This window comes from Pinus tabuliformis, chromosome Q (genome assembly GCF_031772625.1).
Source record: "Pinus tabuliformis cultivar Carrire ecotype Pingquan chromosome Q, CPIR1, whole genome shotgun sequence".
Lineage (NCBI taxonomy): Eukaryota > Viridiplantae > Streptophyta > Pinopsida > Pinales > Pinaceae > Pinus > Pinus tabuliformis.
Window position 1 is genome coordinate 960,584,404 of NC_142296.1, and position 15,397 is coordinate 960,599,800.

At 39.9% G+C, this 15,397-nt stretch overlaps 1 pseudogene; it reads right to left on the bottom strand.

Annotated features, from left to right (window-relative positions):
- Positions 1-1,660: 1,660 nt before the first annotated feature.
- On the bottom strand, positions 1,661-15,041 carry LOC149222675 (magnesium-protoporphyrin IX monomethyl ester [oxidative] cyclase, chloroplastic-like; annotated as a pseudogene).
- Between the last annotated feature and the right edge of the window lie 356 nt (positions 15,042-15,397).

Sequence of the window (15,397 nt, forward strand, 5' to 3'; positions counted from 1 at the left end):
ATGGTGTTGTTGCTGAATGTAATTGTTGTGAATGTATGTCGGTTATGCATGTCAATGTTTGTATGTATTGTGTATGCATGTGTGTCATACATATGTTGTTATGCATGCATTGTGTCTAGTTGGTGTTATGGTTGTGGCATCATGCATGGTAACTGGATAATGGTTGAAATGATGATTATATGTTGACTTGATTATGTTTATATGTGTGTGTGTGTGTGTGTCTTGTGCTAATCTGGTCGGTCTTACAGATGAGATATCCTCCCCGAATTATACTGAGGTGCGTTGGTTTGTTTATGATTTAACTTAGGTGACATAGCATTCCTTGCAGGAAGAGATCAAGATGAATGGAAAGATGGTAGACTACAATTCCCGAGATTCTCTTTATTGATCAGATGAGCAGTGTGGTGTTGGGCACTCTTCTGACTTAGCAAATACATTGAGAATCTTGAAGGTAGAAATAAGGAGTTTCAAAGCAGACAATGACAGAATCATGCAGGCATGAGAGAAATAAGAAAAAGTCAACGTAGTAATCATTCAAAGTTTGTTAGAATTAAAGAGACAAGGGCCACTTTGGATCAACCATGGACAGAAGGAAATAACTAATGGGGCATATGGTAGTAGGTCTCATGGTGGTCACAAGTCAGATGGAGATGACATGATAATAGATGGTAGATTCTTGGATACTCCAGATAGGAGAGGTGATGGACATAGGTACTATTATAGTTCTGGTTCTGAAATGCACTATGACCATCATCATTATCACCAGGGAAAATTTTAAGAACCCCCCAAATTTATATGTATAATAAATGGGTGAATCCCCATGATACATAGGAAAAGTGAAAGGTGATTATATATATATATATATATATATATATATATATATATATATATATATATATATATATATTTTGGCAAATCTCTCACCAGATTATATTATCTTATAAAATCATGGCAAATATTTCACCGAAATATAAAATCTTGTAAAATATTAGTGAATATTTCACTGAATAATTAAAATTTGTAAAGTCTTGGTGATTCTTTTACTAAGTTATAAAACATTGTGAAGTCTTGGTGAATTTTTGATAAATTATAAAACCATATATGATAATAGGAAAATATATTCATTAAATTATAATATACTAACTTACATGTTTGGAAAAAGGAAACATAATTTTTTCTTCCTACAAACAATGTTGTAAGCTTTAGTGGGCGCATTTGTCAACATTCTTACTATACACTCATGCATATCCCTCTATCAATTTTAATAATATTCCACCATAAACTTCTTGTATGTGTTCATCTTTACCATCACTTCTATAAAGGTAGGAGAGATTAATATTTTCTCTATCACTTTTTTCAAGCTATAAGAGATTAATGTTTACACAAATCATGGCATAAAAATGCCTATTGAGTCTAAATATTGTGTTTACTAATAATACATAGAGACTTTCTATTGTTGAGAACTTTAGATTACAAAACTCCAATGTTGCATATAGCATGTGCATATTTAAATACAATCTTCTACGAGGATATGAATGCTTTTCTAGAAAAGGGTAGGACATCTCAAAATTCAAACAATTACAAAGAGAGGCATAGAGTCACAGAGCTCCAGTCTCGACAATATAGTGCAATCGTGCAGTTCTGCATGTATGAAATGCATCTAGTACACAACATGTGGCTTAAAATCAACATAATCTAAAGAATTGGAATCCATGAGTGGCATCAAATAAGTTGTTATTAATTCTGACATCAAAGCAGTTATAAGAGGAATTCTTTGGAGATTATTCACAAAGTTAGGAGCTTGGCTTTCTCCAATTGATATTATTAATTGGTTGATGTCTACCATCATGTCAATTTTCTTTTTGAATTATGGATTCTCAACATCCAAGATAACAAGAAAAATCCTTGTTGTATTTCAGTTTGTCTGCATCAGTCAAAAAAATATATTGCTAAAATCCATCCCACATAAAACATCACTACAACTCAATTTTAGACACGCAAAATGGATTTTAAGTATTTTGATATATATGAAACTTCTAACCCACCTTTGCGATAACATGCATATCGAACTCTTTTGTGTTCAGTCCAATGCCTTCATAAAATGTTGTCCTCTAGAAAACATTCAGGGGCATTGTCACTTATACCTGCAAAAGGAAAGCAAATGTAACCAGAAGAAATCATTCACATAGAATAAGAAACAGAAAAGCATCCAATAAATATTGAATGAAAATAGCAGACATCATATTTCCTAGATCTTTAGCATATATTAGATGTAATTCACGGTTAACTCACCGAGAGACAGAAAAACCTTGACCAAATCTTGGCCTTCCAGTCATTCAGAAACTTTGGCTTTTCTTTCAATAAAGCTGAGAAAAAGTCATCGTGCCTATTCTAGTCTTGGAACCAATTCTCAAAGTACATAAATATAGGATACACTTGATACTCATTGTTTTCTCTGAGGTTCCTATAGATGGTAATATATCTCCAATAACCAATCTTCTCAGATAAGTAAGTGGCATAGAATATGAACTTAGGCTTGAAGAAAGTATATTTGCATGCATTAGCTAGGAAATTGAGGTCCAGTGCATGATTGAAATATGATAAAACCTTGTTCAGAAACCTGTAACCCAATGTGTCAAAGATTGAGTTGGGAAAGTCAATATATAGATTACAGAATAAAATACAATTATAGTGGAAAAAAAATATTCCAGATAAATACTTTATCCAATGTAAGTTTCAAATGGAAATATATCCAATCTAGTAAACTGTAATGCCAATAGATGTAGGGAGTTATGAAAGGGGATCCATTTTTGGAGCAAAATGCTACGACTTTGATCTAATAAACCATGTCTACAAAGTAAGATAGCATAAACTTCATGGTGAGCTTCATCTTCGGACACGAGGGAAAATATATTAGCCACAACTTGGCTTCTTTTTTGCAAATGAACATTCAAGTTAGGTCAATTTCCTGCATACCCATTCACCAAGTCATCTCATAATAGGAAACAAATGGATATTCATCAAATCCAATTTTTTAACTCAATTGTTTGTTGTAATTCCATATCCATATCACACAAAGGCATCAAAATCTCAATCCAAGTATGTAGTAGAAGCCATCAAACCATGATGACTTGAGAGGAAAAGTGATTGTATTAACCCTTACATTACAACCTATTTTTCAAGATGTATACATATCTGAATTTAATAAATTTTACTAAACTAACGGTCACTAACCATATCATTGGTAAGCGGATAGAATTTTACCCTAGATGTAAGGTGTATATGTTGGGTTGTGTTATATTCTTTCCATGAGTAGCCCACGTAGTTAACTGTGGGTTAAAGGGGGGGAGGTCACAGGGGTTTGAGGGGCACCCGTAACCCCACTTTATGGGGTCTGGGGCAGCGCCCCGGAAAATTTTGGTTTTGGACCCTATGTTAGGTTGGGCGGACCCACCTATGGTTTTGTGCATGATTTTTGCACATGTTTTTTGGACGCGATGGTTTTTGGTCCACGGTTTTGGACGCAATGGTTTTTCGGTCCATGGTATTGGATGCTTTGGCATGTATAAATATGTATTGTAACATTGAAAGGAACATAATGAAAAATCAAGCTGGTAGTCTTGGTTTTGGGATCCAGGGGAAAATCTCTGTGTATATGTGTTTTATGTGTTATGCTCTTGCATTATTTATTTTCTGTGTTTTAGAATTCGTATGCAGGTAATTTCTGTACAGGGTTAAAACCTACATTTGGTATCAGAGCTGTTTTGGCTTCAAGGGGACGCCTTTGTTGCTGAGGGGTTTTGCTCGGGCCTGTGGTAGACCCTGTTCAGTGGGAGATCTGCGAGATCGATTCTGGTGGTGAAAGAAGATGGTGAGCAGTGGAAAGATAGAGATCGAGAAATTTAATGGTCAGAGTTTTGAGTTGTGGAAACTCAAGATGGAGGATCTGTTGGTGGATAAAGATCAGTGGATCACGATAGATCCAGGTACTAAACCAACAGGAGTGTCCGATGAAGAATGGAAGAAGTTGGATCGGAAGGCAAAGAGCACAATACGATTGTGTGTCTTAGATTCAGTATTGTTGAATGTATCAGGGGAAGCTACGACGAAGGCTTTGTGGGACAAGTTAGGGACTTTGTACCAATCTAAGTCTCTAGTGAATAAACTATTCCTGCAGAAAAAGCTGTATAACCTGAGGATGAAAGATGGAGACTTGGTGACAGAGCATCTAAACGCATTCAATATTGTGGTAAGTCAATTAGCATCTGTTGATATTAGAATTTCAGATGAAGATAAGTGCATCAATTTGTTGTGTTCTCTACCAGATTCGTGGGATAGTCTGGTTATTGTAATAGTTAGTAATGCAACTGCATTGCATTTTTATGAAATAGTCTCATCCTTGCTGACGGAGGAGATGAGACGGAAAAATATGGAGAGCTAGAATGGTGATGCCTTGTCTGTACTTGGACGGTCCCAGAACAAAAACAAAAATAAGTCATCAAGTGGGAGATCTAAATCTAGAGGGAGATCTAAATCTCCAGGAAAATTTGTAAAGGTGGTGTGCTGGAAATGCTGAAAGGAAGGGCACTACAAAAGGGACTGTAAATCCAAAGCTCTTGATAAAGGAAAGGGATCTGATGATGCTCCTTATGTAGAGGCAAAAACCACCTTAGATGAAGGTGGGGATGTGTACTTGGCTTATTCAAGTACACAAGTAGATCATGAGGCGTGGTTGATTGACTCAGGTGCATCCTTTCACTTCATTCCCCATAGAGAGTGGTTCTGCGAGTATGAGAAATACGATGGTGGTGATGTCTTCTTGGGGGATGACAGGAAGGCTAGAATCGTTGGTCATGGAAAACTAAAGTTGAAGCTGTAAGGTGGAAGGGTTAGAACACTTTCGGGTGTTCTGCATATTCCTGCATTAGCCAGAAATCTGATTTTTGTTAGCAAGTTGAATGATGTAGGTGTAAAAACAGTGTTCGAGAAGGATACCTGCAAAATGGTTCGGGGAGCACTAGTATTGGTGCGGTGAGTTCGGATTGGAACTCTGTACAAGTTACAAGATAGCATTGTTATTGATTGGTGCAATAGTTTTGTGGTTCCTGGAAGTGGAGCAGAAAATCTAGTGGTCTCTGGAGAGAAGACCATGCTGTGGCATCAAAGGCTTGGACATATTGGAGAGAAGGGCCTTCGAATACTTCATGGTAAAGGTATGGTAGAAGGTATGAGTAATAGCTCTCTGGATTTTGATTTCTATGAAAATTGTGTATATGGGAAGCAGAATCGGGTGAGTTTCCCCTCTGGTAGTAAGAGGGCGAAACATATATTAGAGCTTGTGCACAGTGATGTGTTTGGACCTGTGAAGGTTCCATCACTGGGTAAGTCTGTGTACTATGTATCATTTATAGATGACTTCTCAAGGAATACATGGATATATTTCCTTAAGAAGAAATCTGAAGTCTTTGACAAGTTTAAAGAATTTAAGGCTCTCGTGGAAAATCAGACAAAGAAGAAGATAAAGGTGCTGAGGACAGATAATGGTGGAGAGTTTTGCAGCAAGGAATTTGAAGAATTTTGTAAGAAGTGTGGTATAGCACGGCAGAAGACTACTCCATATACACCTTAGCAAAATGGAGTAGCAGAAAGAATGAACAAAACGTTGATGAAAAGGGCAAGAAGCATGCTCAGTGGTGCCGGGTTAGGACAGGAATTCTGGGCAGAGGCGGTGGATATTGCATGTTACCTGGTCAACATGTCACCTTCATCAGTGTTAGAGGATAGGACTCCATAAGAGGTATGGACTGGTAAGAAACCCTCTCTTTCACATCTGATGGTATTTGGATGTGATGCATATGTACATCTTCCAAAGGAGAAACGAACCAAGTTGGATAGTAAATCTAAAGAGTGCATCTTTATTGGGTATAAGGATGGTTTAAAGGGTGATAAGATTTGGAACCCAGTAAAAAAGAAGGTTGTGTATAGCCGAGATGTGGTGTTCAGAGAGGTGAAAGATGTTATTAAACATGAAGTCCAACCAAAGGAACCTGAGAAGATAGAGTTTGAGCTAAAGGAGGAAGAATCAGACTCTACAGCAAAGGAGGAATAAGAGGATGAAGAGCCACAAACTCTGGGTCTGAGAAGATCAGTTCGAGAAAGAAGGCAACCAGAAAGGTATAGTCCATTTGCTTTCTGTTCCAATTTTGCTTTGTCTGTTACTGATGATGATCCCATAACTGTGAAGGAAGCAATGGACTCAGAAGATGGAAAACTCTGGAAAGAGGCCATGGTTGATGAAATGGCATCTTTGCCCAAAAATGAGGCTTGGGATATGGTGGAGTTGTCGGCTGGAAGGAAACCCATTGGCAGCAAATGGGTGTTCAAGAAGAAGAGAAATGTAGAAGCAAAAGTGGAGAAATACAAATCTCGGTTGGTAGCAAAAGGTTATTCCTAGGTGCCAAGAATTGATTTTGGTGATATTTTTTCTCCTGTTGCCAAGGTAACTTCTATTAGATTACTTTTATCTGTTGCTGCTGCGTTTGATTTTGAGGTAGAACAGATGGATGTGAAGATATCATTTCTTGATGGCGATCTGGAAGAGGAAATATATGTGAAGCAACCTGAAGGCTGTGTAGTGAAGGGTAAGAAAGAACTAGTATGCAAGTTAAAGAAGTCTCTGTATGGGTTAAAACAGTCACCAAGGATGTGGTATTAGAAATCTGATACATTTATACGGGACTTGGGTTCACTAGAAGGAAAGTAGATCATTGTGTGTATTTTAAATTAATTTGTGACCGTGTTATTTATCTGGTCTTGTATGTGGATGATATGTTACTGGTTGGAAATGACAAAGAAATTATCCAAGATTTGAAGACACAATTGTCCTCCAAATTCAACATGAAAGATCTTGGTGCTGCAAACTATATTTTGGGCATGGAAATTAAAAGAGATCGGGAAAAGAGGAAGCTCTGGTTAAACTAGAGGAAGTATGTCGAGACAATACTGCATATGTTTAATATGCAGGATAGTAAACTGGTGAAGGTTCCTATTCCTATAGGTGTGAGGTTATCTGTTGAACAGTGTCCCAAGACACAAGAAGAGGAAGAGGACATGTCCCGTGTTCCAAATGCAAGTGCAGTCGGCAGCCTAATGTATGCAATGGTCTGTACTAGACCAGACAATGCACATGCAGTGGGAGTATTGAGCAGGTTTATGTCAAAACCAGGAAAGGAGCACTGGACATTAGTGAAGCGGGTTTTCATGTATTTGCGTGGCACTAGTGATTATGGTTTGTGCTACCAAGGAATACTAGGATTGGACAAAGTGTTGGATGTTCGTGGCTTTGTTGATGTAGACTGGGCTGGAGATCTGGATCAGAGAAGATCTACAAGTGGGTATGTGTTTAACCTATTTGGAGGTGTAGTCAGTTGGATGAGTAAGAAACAATCTGTAGTGGCACTATCAACTACAGAGGCAGAATACATGGTAGCCACTCATGCAAGCAAGAAAGCAGTTTGGTTGCAGAGATTGTGTTCAAATATGGGGTTAGTATAGGGAGCTATAAGGATAGACTGTGACAGCCAAAGTGCAATTTTCTTGGCAAAGAACCCTGCATATCATTCAAAGACAAAGCACATTGATGTTCAGTATCACTTTGTGAGGGATATGATAGAAGAAAAAAAGGTGTTGTTGGTAAAGGTGGACACTTTGAATAATACTGCAGATGCATTGACAAAATCTGTGAGCTCTGAGAAGTTCTCTTGGTGTAGAGAGACAATGGGCATTTTAGGGCTGGAAAAATGACTATGCTCTCTTGTGGCCCCCCTGTGGAAAGAAAACAACAAGTGGGAAAATGTTGGGTTGTGTTATATTCTTTCCATGACTAGCCCACATAGTTAACTAGGGGTTATAGGGGGGGGGGGGGGGGGGGTCACAGGGGGTTTGAGGAGCACCCGTAACCCCACTTTATGGGGTCCGGGGCAGCGCCCCCAAAAATTTTGGTTTTGGACCCTATGTTAGGTTGGGCGGACCCACCTATGGTTTTGTGCATGATTTTTGCACATGTTTTTTGGACGCGATGGTTTTCGGTCCATGGTTTTGGACACGATGGTTTTTCGATCCATGGTATTGGATGCTTCGGCATGTATAAATATGTATTGTAACATTGAAAGGAACATAATGAAAAATCAAGCTGGTAGTCCTAGTTTTGGGATCCAGGGGAAAATATCTGTGTATATGTGTTTTATGTGTTATGCTCTCGCATTATTTATTTTTTGTGTTTTAGTATTCATATGCAGGTAATTTCTGTACAGGGTTAAAACCTATAGTATAGGAGAGAAATCATTATCAAATTGTTGAAAGCAGGGACTTGTGCTTTTGGCTGGAGCTTGACACAACCAATTTGGTAAGTTTGGACATTGTGGGTAGGTGTTTCTAATCCTTTAAAGGAAACATTGCAGGGTTCCCATAAACAACAACTAGCAGAGGGGAATTCACAGGTGTAGCCTTATGCTACTGTGATGGGGTCCATTTAAGGGTGTAAATGGTGGAGAATTGTGGTATGCCTTAGAATGACACAAATTATGTGTTAAGAAACTCCGGATTCTCCTTCATTCAAATCGTTTGGAGAGAAAGACCTGTAATACTGTCTTGCTAATTGAGAAATGTTTTATTTGCAAGTTTGTTTTCTAAATCATGAAGCCTCTTTCTTCTGACTAAAGAAAGAAGAGATGGGTTTGTTAAACTGTTATTTCACTTAATAACTCATTTAAAGTTTTTTTTGCCATTAAAATTTGTATTTGTTGCAAATATGATAAAATTTATTGATGAAGACCCTTGGCTTTAGGGAAGTACAATATCTTTTTTCAACTCTGGTTCCCTGATATTTTCCTAGCATCTTTTATCCCTCTTCCATCCCACTATGATCAAGGCTTCCAAACCTACTTGTGCACCTTTGGCTAGAAAACGTTTTATAAGAATTAGAGAAGTCCATCATGAATATAGATTGAGTTGGATCTTCGTAAAGGTTGGAAAGGGGTTAATTTTCTAGAGTTTCATGGTAACCACTAGAATAAGACTCACCAAGTCTCATGGTTACTTGAAAGTTACTCAAATCGACAGAAAAACAAGGGGAGAACATGGTTAATCTCGTCAAAGGTTAAACTCTTGATTACTGGGTGAATTTGTGTAGGATCTGGTTTGTCCCTGGAAGATGTTGATTTGTGTAGCTTGGGAGGTACTCCAAGCCCTAGGGTTTGGGGTTTCGAGGGAAAAGCGCTACAAGTGTCACTTGTGGGCTTGGAACCCAAGTATGGAGTTTTTCACCAAATCATGTTTTGGGCATTTCTGGAAGCACATTTCTACATGTGATGGCATGAGACAATGGAGGGCCGAAAGGAGAATCTAACACTTCAAGAATCATCAAATTATTAATTGTATAAGTGGAGATATGAATTTTTGAAGTTATATAATAGGTTTGTCAATGTGTGTGAAGGTTTGCCTAAGGTGTTCTAGGCATGTGACAAGTTGGCAGCCCCTTGTGTGACGTTTTAGGAAGCCCCTCTATTGGTGTATAAATAGAGGGTGAGGTCAAGTCATTCAAGTATCCATTCAAGTGCAATGCATACCTCATCGGACAACTCGTTGGAGAGACTAAGTCCTAATTTTTGGGCCGCAAAAAGAGAGGGAAGAACAACATAGCAAGAGGAACTGTTTTAAGGGTTATTACAGGGTGACCGAGGGCTATGTTGGAGGCTGGGACACTTGCAGGTAGGTCGAGGCTTAAAGGGATGAATGTTGGCTTGTTTGAAGGTATGCAGATGAGTTGATGAAATGTTTGAGGGGTGTTGTGTTGTAGCAGTAGTGTTGTGTGGTAGGCCACAAGCCATACCATAATAGAAAAACTGTTGTGGGAAGTTTTGAGGGCTCGTTTTAGCCCTTACCTTTAGTGTGGAGGAGGAGTGTCTCTCTTAGCCTAGGTTGCATTTCATTGGAAGATTGTTTATGGACTATAAGAAGGTTGTGAAGGGTTGTTGCATCGTGGACTAATCCCTAACCAGGACAAAATATAACAACAATAGTACCAAAAAAATTGGAGCAACGTTTGGAGGTGCATTGGGTCAAGGAGTTGACCGGATTTGGATCAGAATTGGAGCATCCTATGGGAGCCATGTGTTAGGGTTGTCTTGACCGATAAGAAACCCTAACTAGGAGCAGATTTCATAGTGTATGTATTGGGCATCATTGGCTTGTTGGATGGAAACATGTTGATAGCCCAAAGTAGCCCTAGACGAGTTATCTTGAATTTGCGAAGAGGAGTTGAAGGTGGGGTGAACATTGGTGTTGAAGTGTAGTAGCTTGATGGAATAAGGTGACTACTAGCATGGTAGTTTGCAGCTCGAGAATTAGGCCTCCCCAAAGAGCAGATTGGATCAGCCTGTGTACATACTACATAAGTGACTTCCAGAAGTGTTGGGTGGCATCCCTCCTAGAGTCTTGATGTGATTTCCTTTGAAGGACTAAAGGGTAGATAGTGAGTAGTACAGGAGAAAAGGACCGATAGGACAAGATACGACATAGATTTTGTGCAACATGTTTGTTATTGTATCTTGTATACCATAGACTACTATATTATTCAGATTTGGTTTAGTATATCGAATATTGGGGTTGTACATTATTATATAATTTTGTTAAAAATTGTGTATACTCATGCATATGTGATTTACTACTTTATATTTTCCTTTGCGCAAAGTAGTTATTGTTGAGATTCTTGGTCTGGTAGAATTAGTTATTTTAAGACTCTAACTTACACCTAAGGTCATGGAAATTAAACATGGTATTAGAGCATGTATGAGCTACTTTAGAAGTAAGTAAATCAGAGTTGTGTGAAACAAAGTACAACGTGAGAGGGAGTTGATGACATTGTAATTGAAGGGCTCACTACAATGTTGAAGTTGCAGGCAAGTCTCCGGTATGAGGATAGGTTGAAGGGGTTGTCTAACTATAGTCCTTGGAAGCAAAGGATCAAGTTGGTCTTGTAGGTCAACAAGATTTGGGAGTTCGCCGAGAAAGAGATCAAGAAGCTAACTGACCCTAAGGAGTTGGAAATATATGAAGATTTGGATGCATGGGTGAGATTGATCATCCTAGATGGTGTGAAGGATGCCCTAATACCTCATTTTTCTGGGAAGAACAATGCACATGAGATGTGGATGGCTCTTTATAATTTATTCTAGAATAAGAATGAGAACTTCGTACTATTATTGGAGGATAAGTTGAAGTACACCAAGATGATAAAGGGTGAAAGAGTGACCTTGTATCTAACGATATTGTCTCAGTTCAAATATGAGCTTGTTGCAATCAGTGTGACTATTCATATGGAGATATGGTAAGGATCACCTTGAAATGGTTAATTGAGGAATGGAAGTCCTTCATCAAAGGGATCATTGTTGGCTTAGGGGGTCCTAACCTAGGTTCAGAGTTAGTTGTGCCAACCAATAAATCCCTACACTACTGGCCCTTTTAGCAACAACCCTGTCCTACAGGTTCAGAGTTAGTTGCACCAACCAACAAATCCCTACACTACTGGCCCTTTTGGCAACCACCCACATAGAGTAGGCTGTAATCTCACCCAAAGCAGTATGGGGGGATGCAAGAACCAAGTTTTTGCATCCAGAGATGGGTGTGATGTCTTTAAGTGCCTCAGATCTACCTTTACGCAGATCGATAAGCCCTTAGGGCTATTAAAAAAACCTTCAAATATTCGCGAAGGTCTACGATCGACTTTTGCGGACCCTTATCAGTTGATTTATCCACTTACGCACATCAAAGAACAACCCTAGATTAGCGTTCATTTATATCTACTTAGGTTAATTAGAAAACAAAAAAGAATTCATCACAGTCTTCAAAAAAGTACTTAACATGCATTATGTATATCTATTAAGAGTTATTCAAGAGATTCACACATCATTAAATTGATATTTCATAACCACATTATTTATCCATAGTATATATCGTAAACAAAAGTAAACAAAGATAAATAGATATACACAATATTTCTTTGGTAATCTTCTTTATTGATCTTCAATTCAAGTTTACATACTCAAAGCTACCCTACGCACTGAGTTGCAGGGGTCCACGCACTCAGTTATGGACTCTACCTAGGCCTCTGCGCACTCAGCTGCAGAACATTTCTTCCTATTTGACCCACTTCTCTGTGCTAACGCTTTTCTTATATTGACCCATTACATCCATGATTATCTAAGCTATCTGTCTTAAACTCTCTAAGACACACTTATTTATACAATCCCATGGTCCGCAGACCATGGGTGGATCTCAAGGCCGACTCAAAATTTACATAAAGAAGGGGCTAAAACCCTTATGAATCCTAATGATCTATGCACTTCGCATCCAAAAATCATGGAGATTTTACATTTCTTACAAAAATTATATAAAAACTTGGGTTATCTTAACCCAAAAACTGACCCAGTGGACCTCATCCCAACAGGCCCCCAACACAAAGATTGTGACTCGCCCTCGAGTCACTCGGTTGGTGCAGTGATTTTGTTGCAAAGATCCCCCATCTTGACCTAGATCACGACAACTTCAGAATGCTCTGAGTGGCTACCTGTTTGACCTCCTCAACTAGCTTCTCTATAGTTTGTCCTTCTGCGGCCAACCTCATTGTCCGCTACAATCCCTTGAGCTTATCCTAAATAATGGTCATGACCTAATAAGCATCCTATAACCAAGGCTCCATCTTGGACTTAAGCAAGTCCTCCTTCTTCTGTGATGTCTCTACCTACGCGAGGAGTTGCTTCCCCTCCTGTAATTTGGCTAGGCATTTCATTGTTGCAATGGAGTGTGTCGTTTCCCTAACCTTGCCGTACTGTCGTTGCGGCTCCTCGATCTCTGTATTCAGTGTCTGCAGGTTCAGATCCTTATACAGATTTGTTACCAACTCCATGGCTTGCAAAAATACTGTTGTGCAGTCTACAACTGTGGCACCTAGAGTGGTTGGTCCTTCCTTGATTACGACTTTGCACTACTCCCAGAACTCCGGAAGAGTTGTAGGCTACAACTTAAATTGCATCTCGGTGATCTTCATGTTGAGTCCAAATTGAACTCAGTTAACCTTAGCTTTGGCTTCATGCACACTAGCAGCTAATTTTCTAATCTTTGCTTCTGGCTATGCGTCCTCGAGAATATGAAGCTCAGACACTGTTTTGCATGTCTCCACGACCGCTGACTCCAGTCGTGAAGTGTGCACCTGGAGCATTTCCTTCTCTTGAAAACCTGTGTCTTTTCAACAAATAGTTGTTGATTATTAACTTTGATCTTGCTGATAGCACTGAGAGCTCATTGTTCACTGATGCAAATCTCTTCCACGAGTCCTTGTAATAATGCATGCAATGACTCTAGCTACATCGCGACAAGGTTCAAGCCCATATTTGGGACTTTGTCAAGGAAGGCGCGTTGTTCCTCAGTGTTAGTGAAAATTGAACCTGTAGGCAAGGGGAAGACTCGCACATCCTGCGGCCATGGAATCATCTTTGCGCCTATACTTTGACCTCGTGCCGAACTGCCTGCTGCACCGCTTACTTTCTTGACATCCGCTTGGATCTTGGTTGCTTGGAGCTACAACTCTCATAGATCCTTCTAAACTCCTCCCAATGTTTGCATGTACTGTTTTTCCCATTGCTGCAATAATTTTGTTGCGGCGTCCCTGACCTTATCACCGATATCATCTAGATCACTTTTGGTGAGCACCATGGGATCAACCTGTGTTTTCTAAGCTTTCTACTTCTTCCGTGATCCACCTTGCTACTCCAGTTCATGCCTTTTCAGAATGAAGGGGGTGCGCTTCCCTTCCTCACCTCCGCCACCTTGTCTTGTAAGTTCTTCTATTTCTGTTTCTGGCGAAGGTGACTTGTCACCTTTCTAGGTCTCGTGCTACTCTTGTTTAACCTTCTCCTTGGTAGCACATTCCTTCTCAATCTGAGCCTTCTCTACATCATCCTTCTTTTTCTGTGCAGCTAAGTTTTGCATAGCCTGCTTGGCTGCCTCCTTCCTTTTCTTCCCAGCAGCGCTCTTCGCACCTGTTCTTGGCCCAACAACTAGATCTGAAGGGGCATTCCATTCTATGGGCCATCTTGCTACCACCTCTTGTACATCCGTCTCTATGACCAAATATGGCAAGTTATGCCACTTCTGTGCTAGATCCTTCCGCGCCTGGATATACACCCTATGGAAGTTAGCCTTGAATGTTGTGTAGGATGACAACTGTGTGTACAAGGTTGGGGACAACCTTGGTTGGTAGTTAATGGCCATGTGGAGGCTCATTTCCATCAGGACCCAAAATATCTTTGTCTCTATGATCCGCGCGGGGTCCTTTATATCCCATAGAGAGGAAAATTGCGGTGCTTCTGGTAATCCTTCTTCCAGTGGAGGAAACTGGCTATCCTCCGGTAGTTCCCATGCAACGAATATAATAGACAATAGTAACCAATCATAATGAAACAGTTTGGTTTTATCCTGGGCCTCGTGGAGATTCCCGAGGAATTCTTGGCACCGGTACCTAGACTAGTTGAACAAGACGCCCTTCGCGCACAAGTAGCTAGGGACACTACGAGCGCCAAAACCTCATCTGCACAACATTTCCCCATCACCTTTCCTACCAATATTTGTGTGACCAACTGAACTATAGGGTATGAGATAGACAAAATTGAGTACCTGCGTGACTTCTTTACAAGTTCATAATCTTTCTTCATTCGCTCTGCAAGCTCCTTTTCCCCCGTATTTCCGCCAAACTCCTTGGCTGGATTTAGAACTTCATGTGGTAGGTGTGTAATCCTATGAATGAGCATATCAATGATGGGTATAGGCCTTCCTAGCCATAGGCACCCATCGTGCACCAATTTAAGCCACTGGCGTATGCAAATTGTGGTAACGGGGGTGTCGTGGTAATGTGGCACCCATAGCAAGTTGAGCAACCCTGATTGATCAACACCGCAGACCCATTCCTTTGTTTCCAGTGCTGTCATACCTGTCTCTTCATAATACACTCACTTCATGAATTTGTCCGTCGCTAAGTGTGGGAACTTAGTGTGATCCGTGAGGTCCCAATCCTCCATCTTCAATAGTGGGACTCACGCAAAACTCGGACCTTAAAAAGGCACCTGCTTAGGTAGCAGAGGCATGGAGATGGTGAATTTCTCTGAGTCTGGGTCTTTGGTAATCTTTGCCTTTCCCTTTCTTGGAGGGATATACCCAGGAAGATTTGTGATAGGCTTTATGCCTTCAACGTTAATATCCTCTGTCCCTGGCCTTTTTCCACCTCTAGGTCTAAAACCTTCTACTTATCCTTCGCTAGCTACTTATCTTTCTTCTGGGCTGGTGT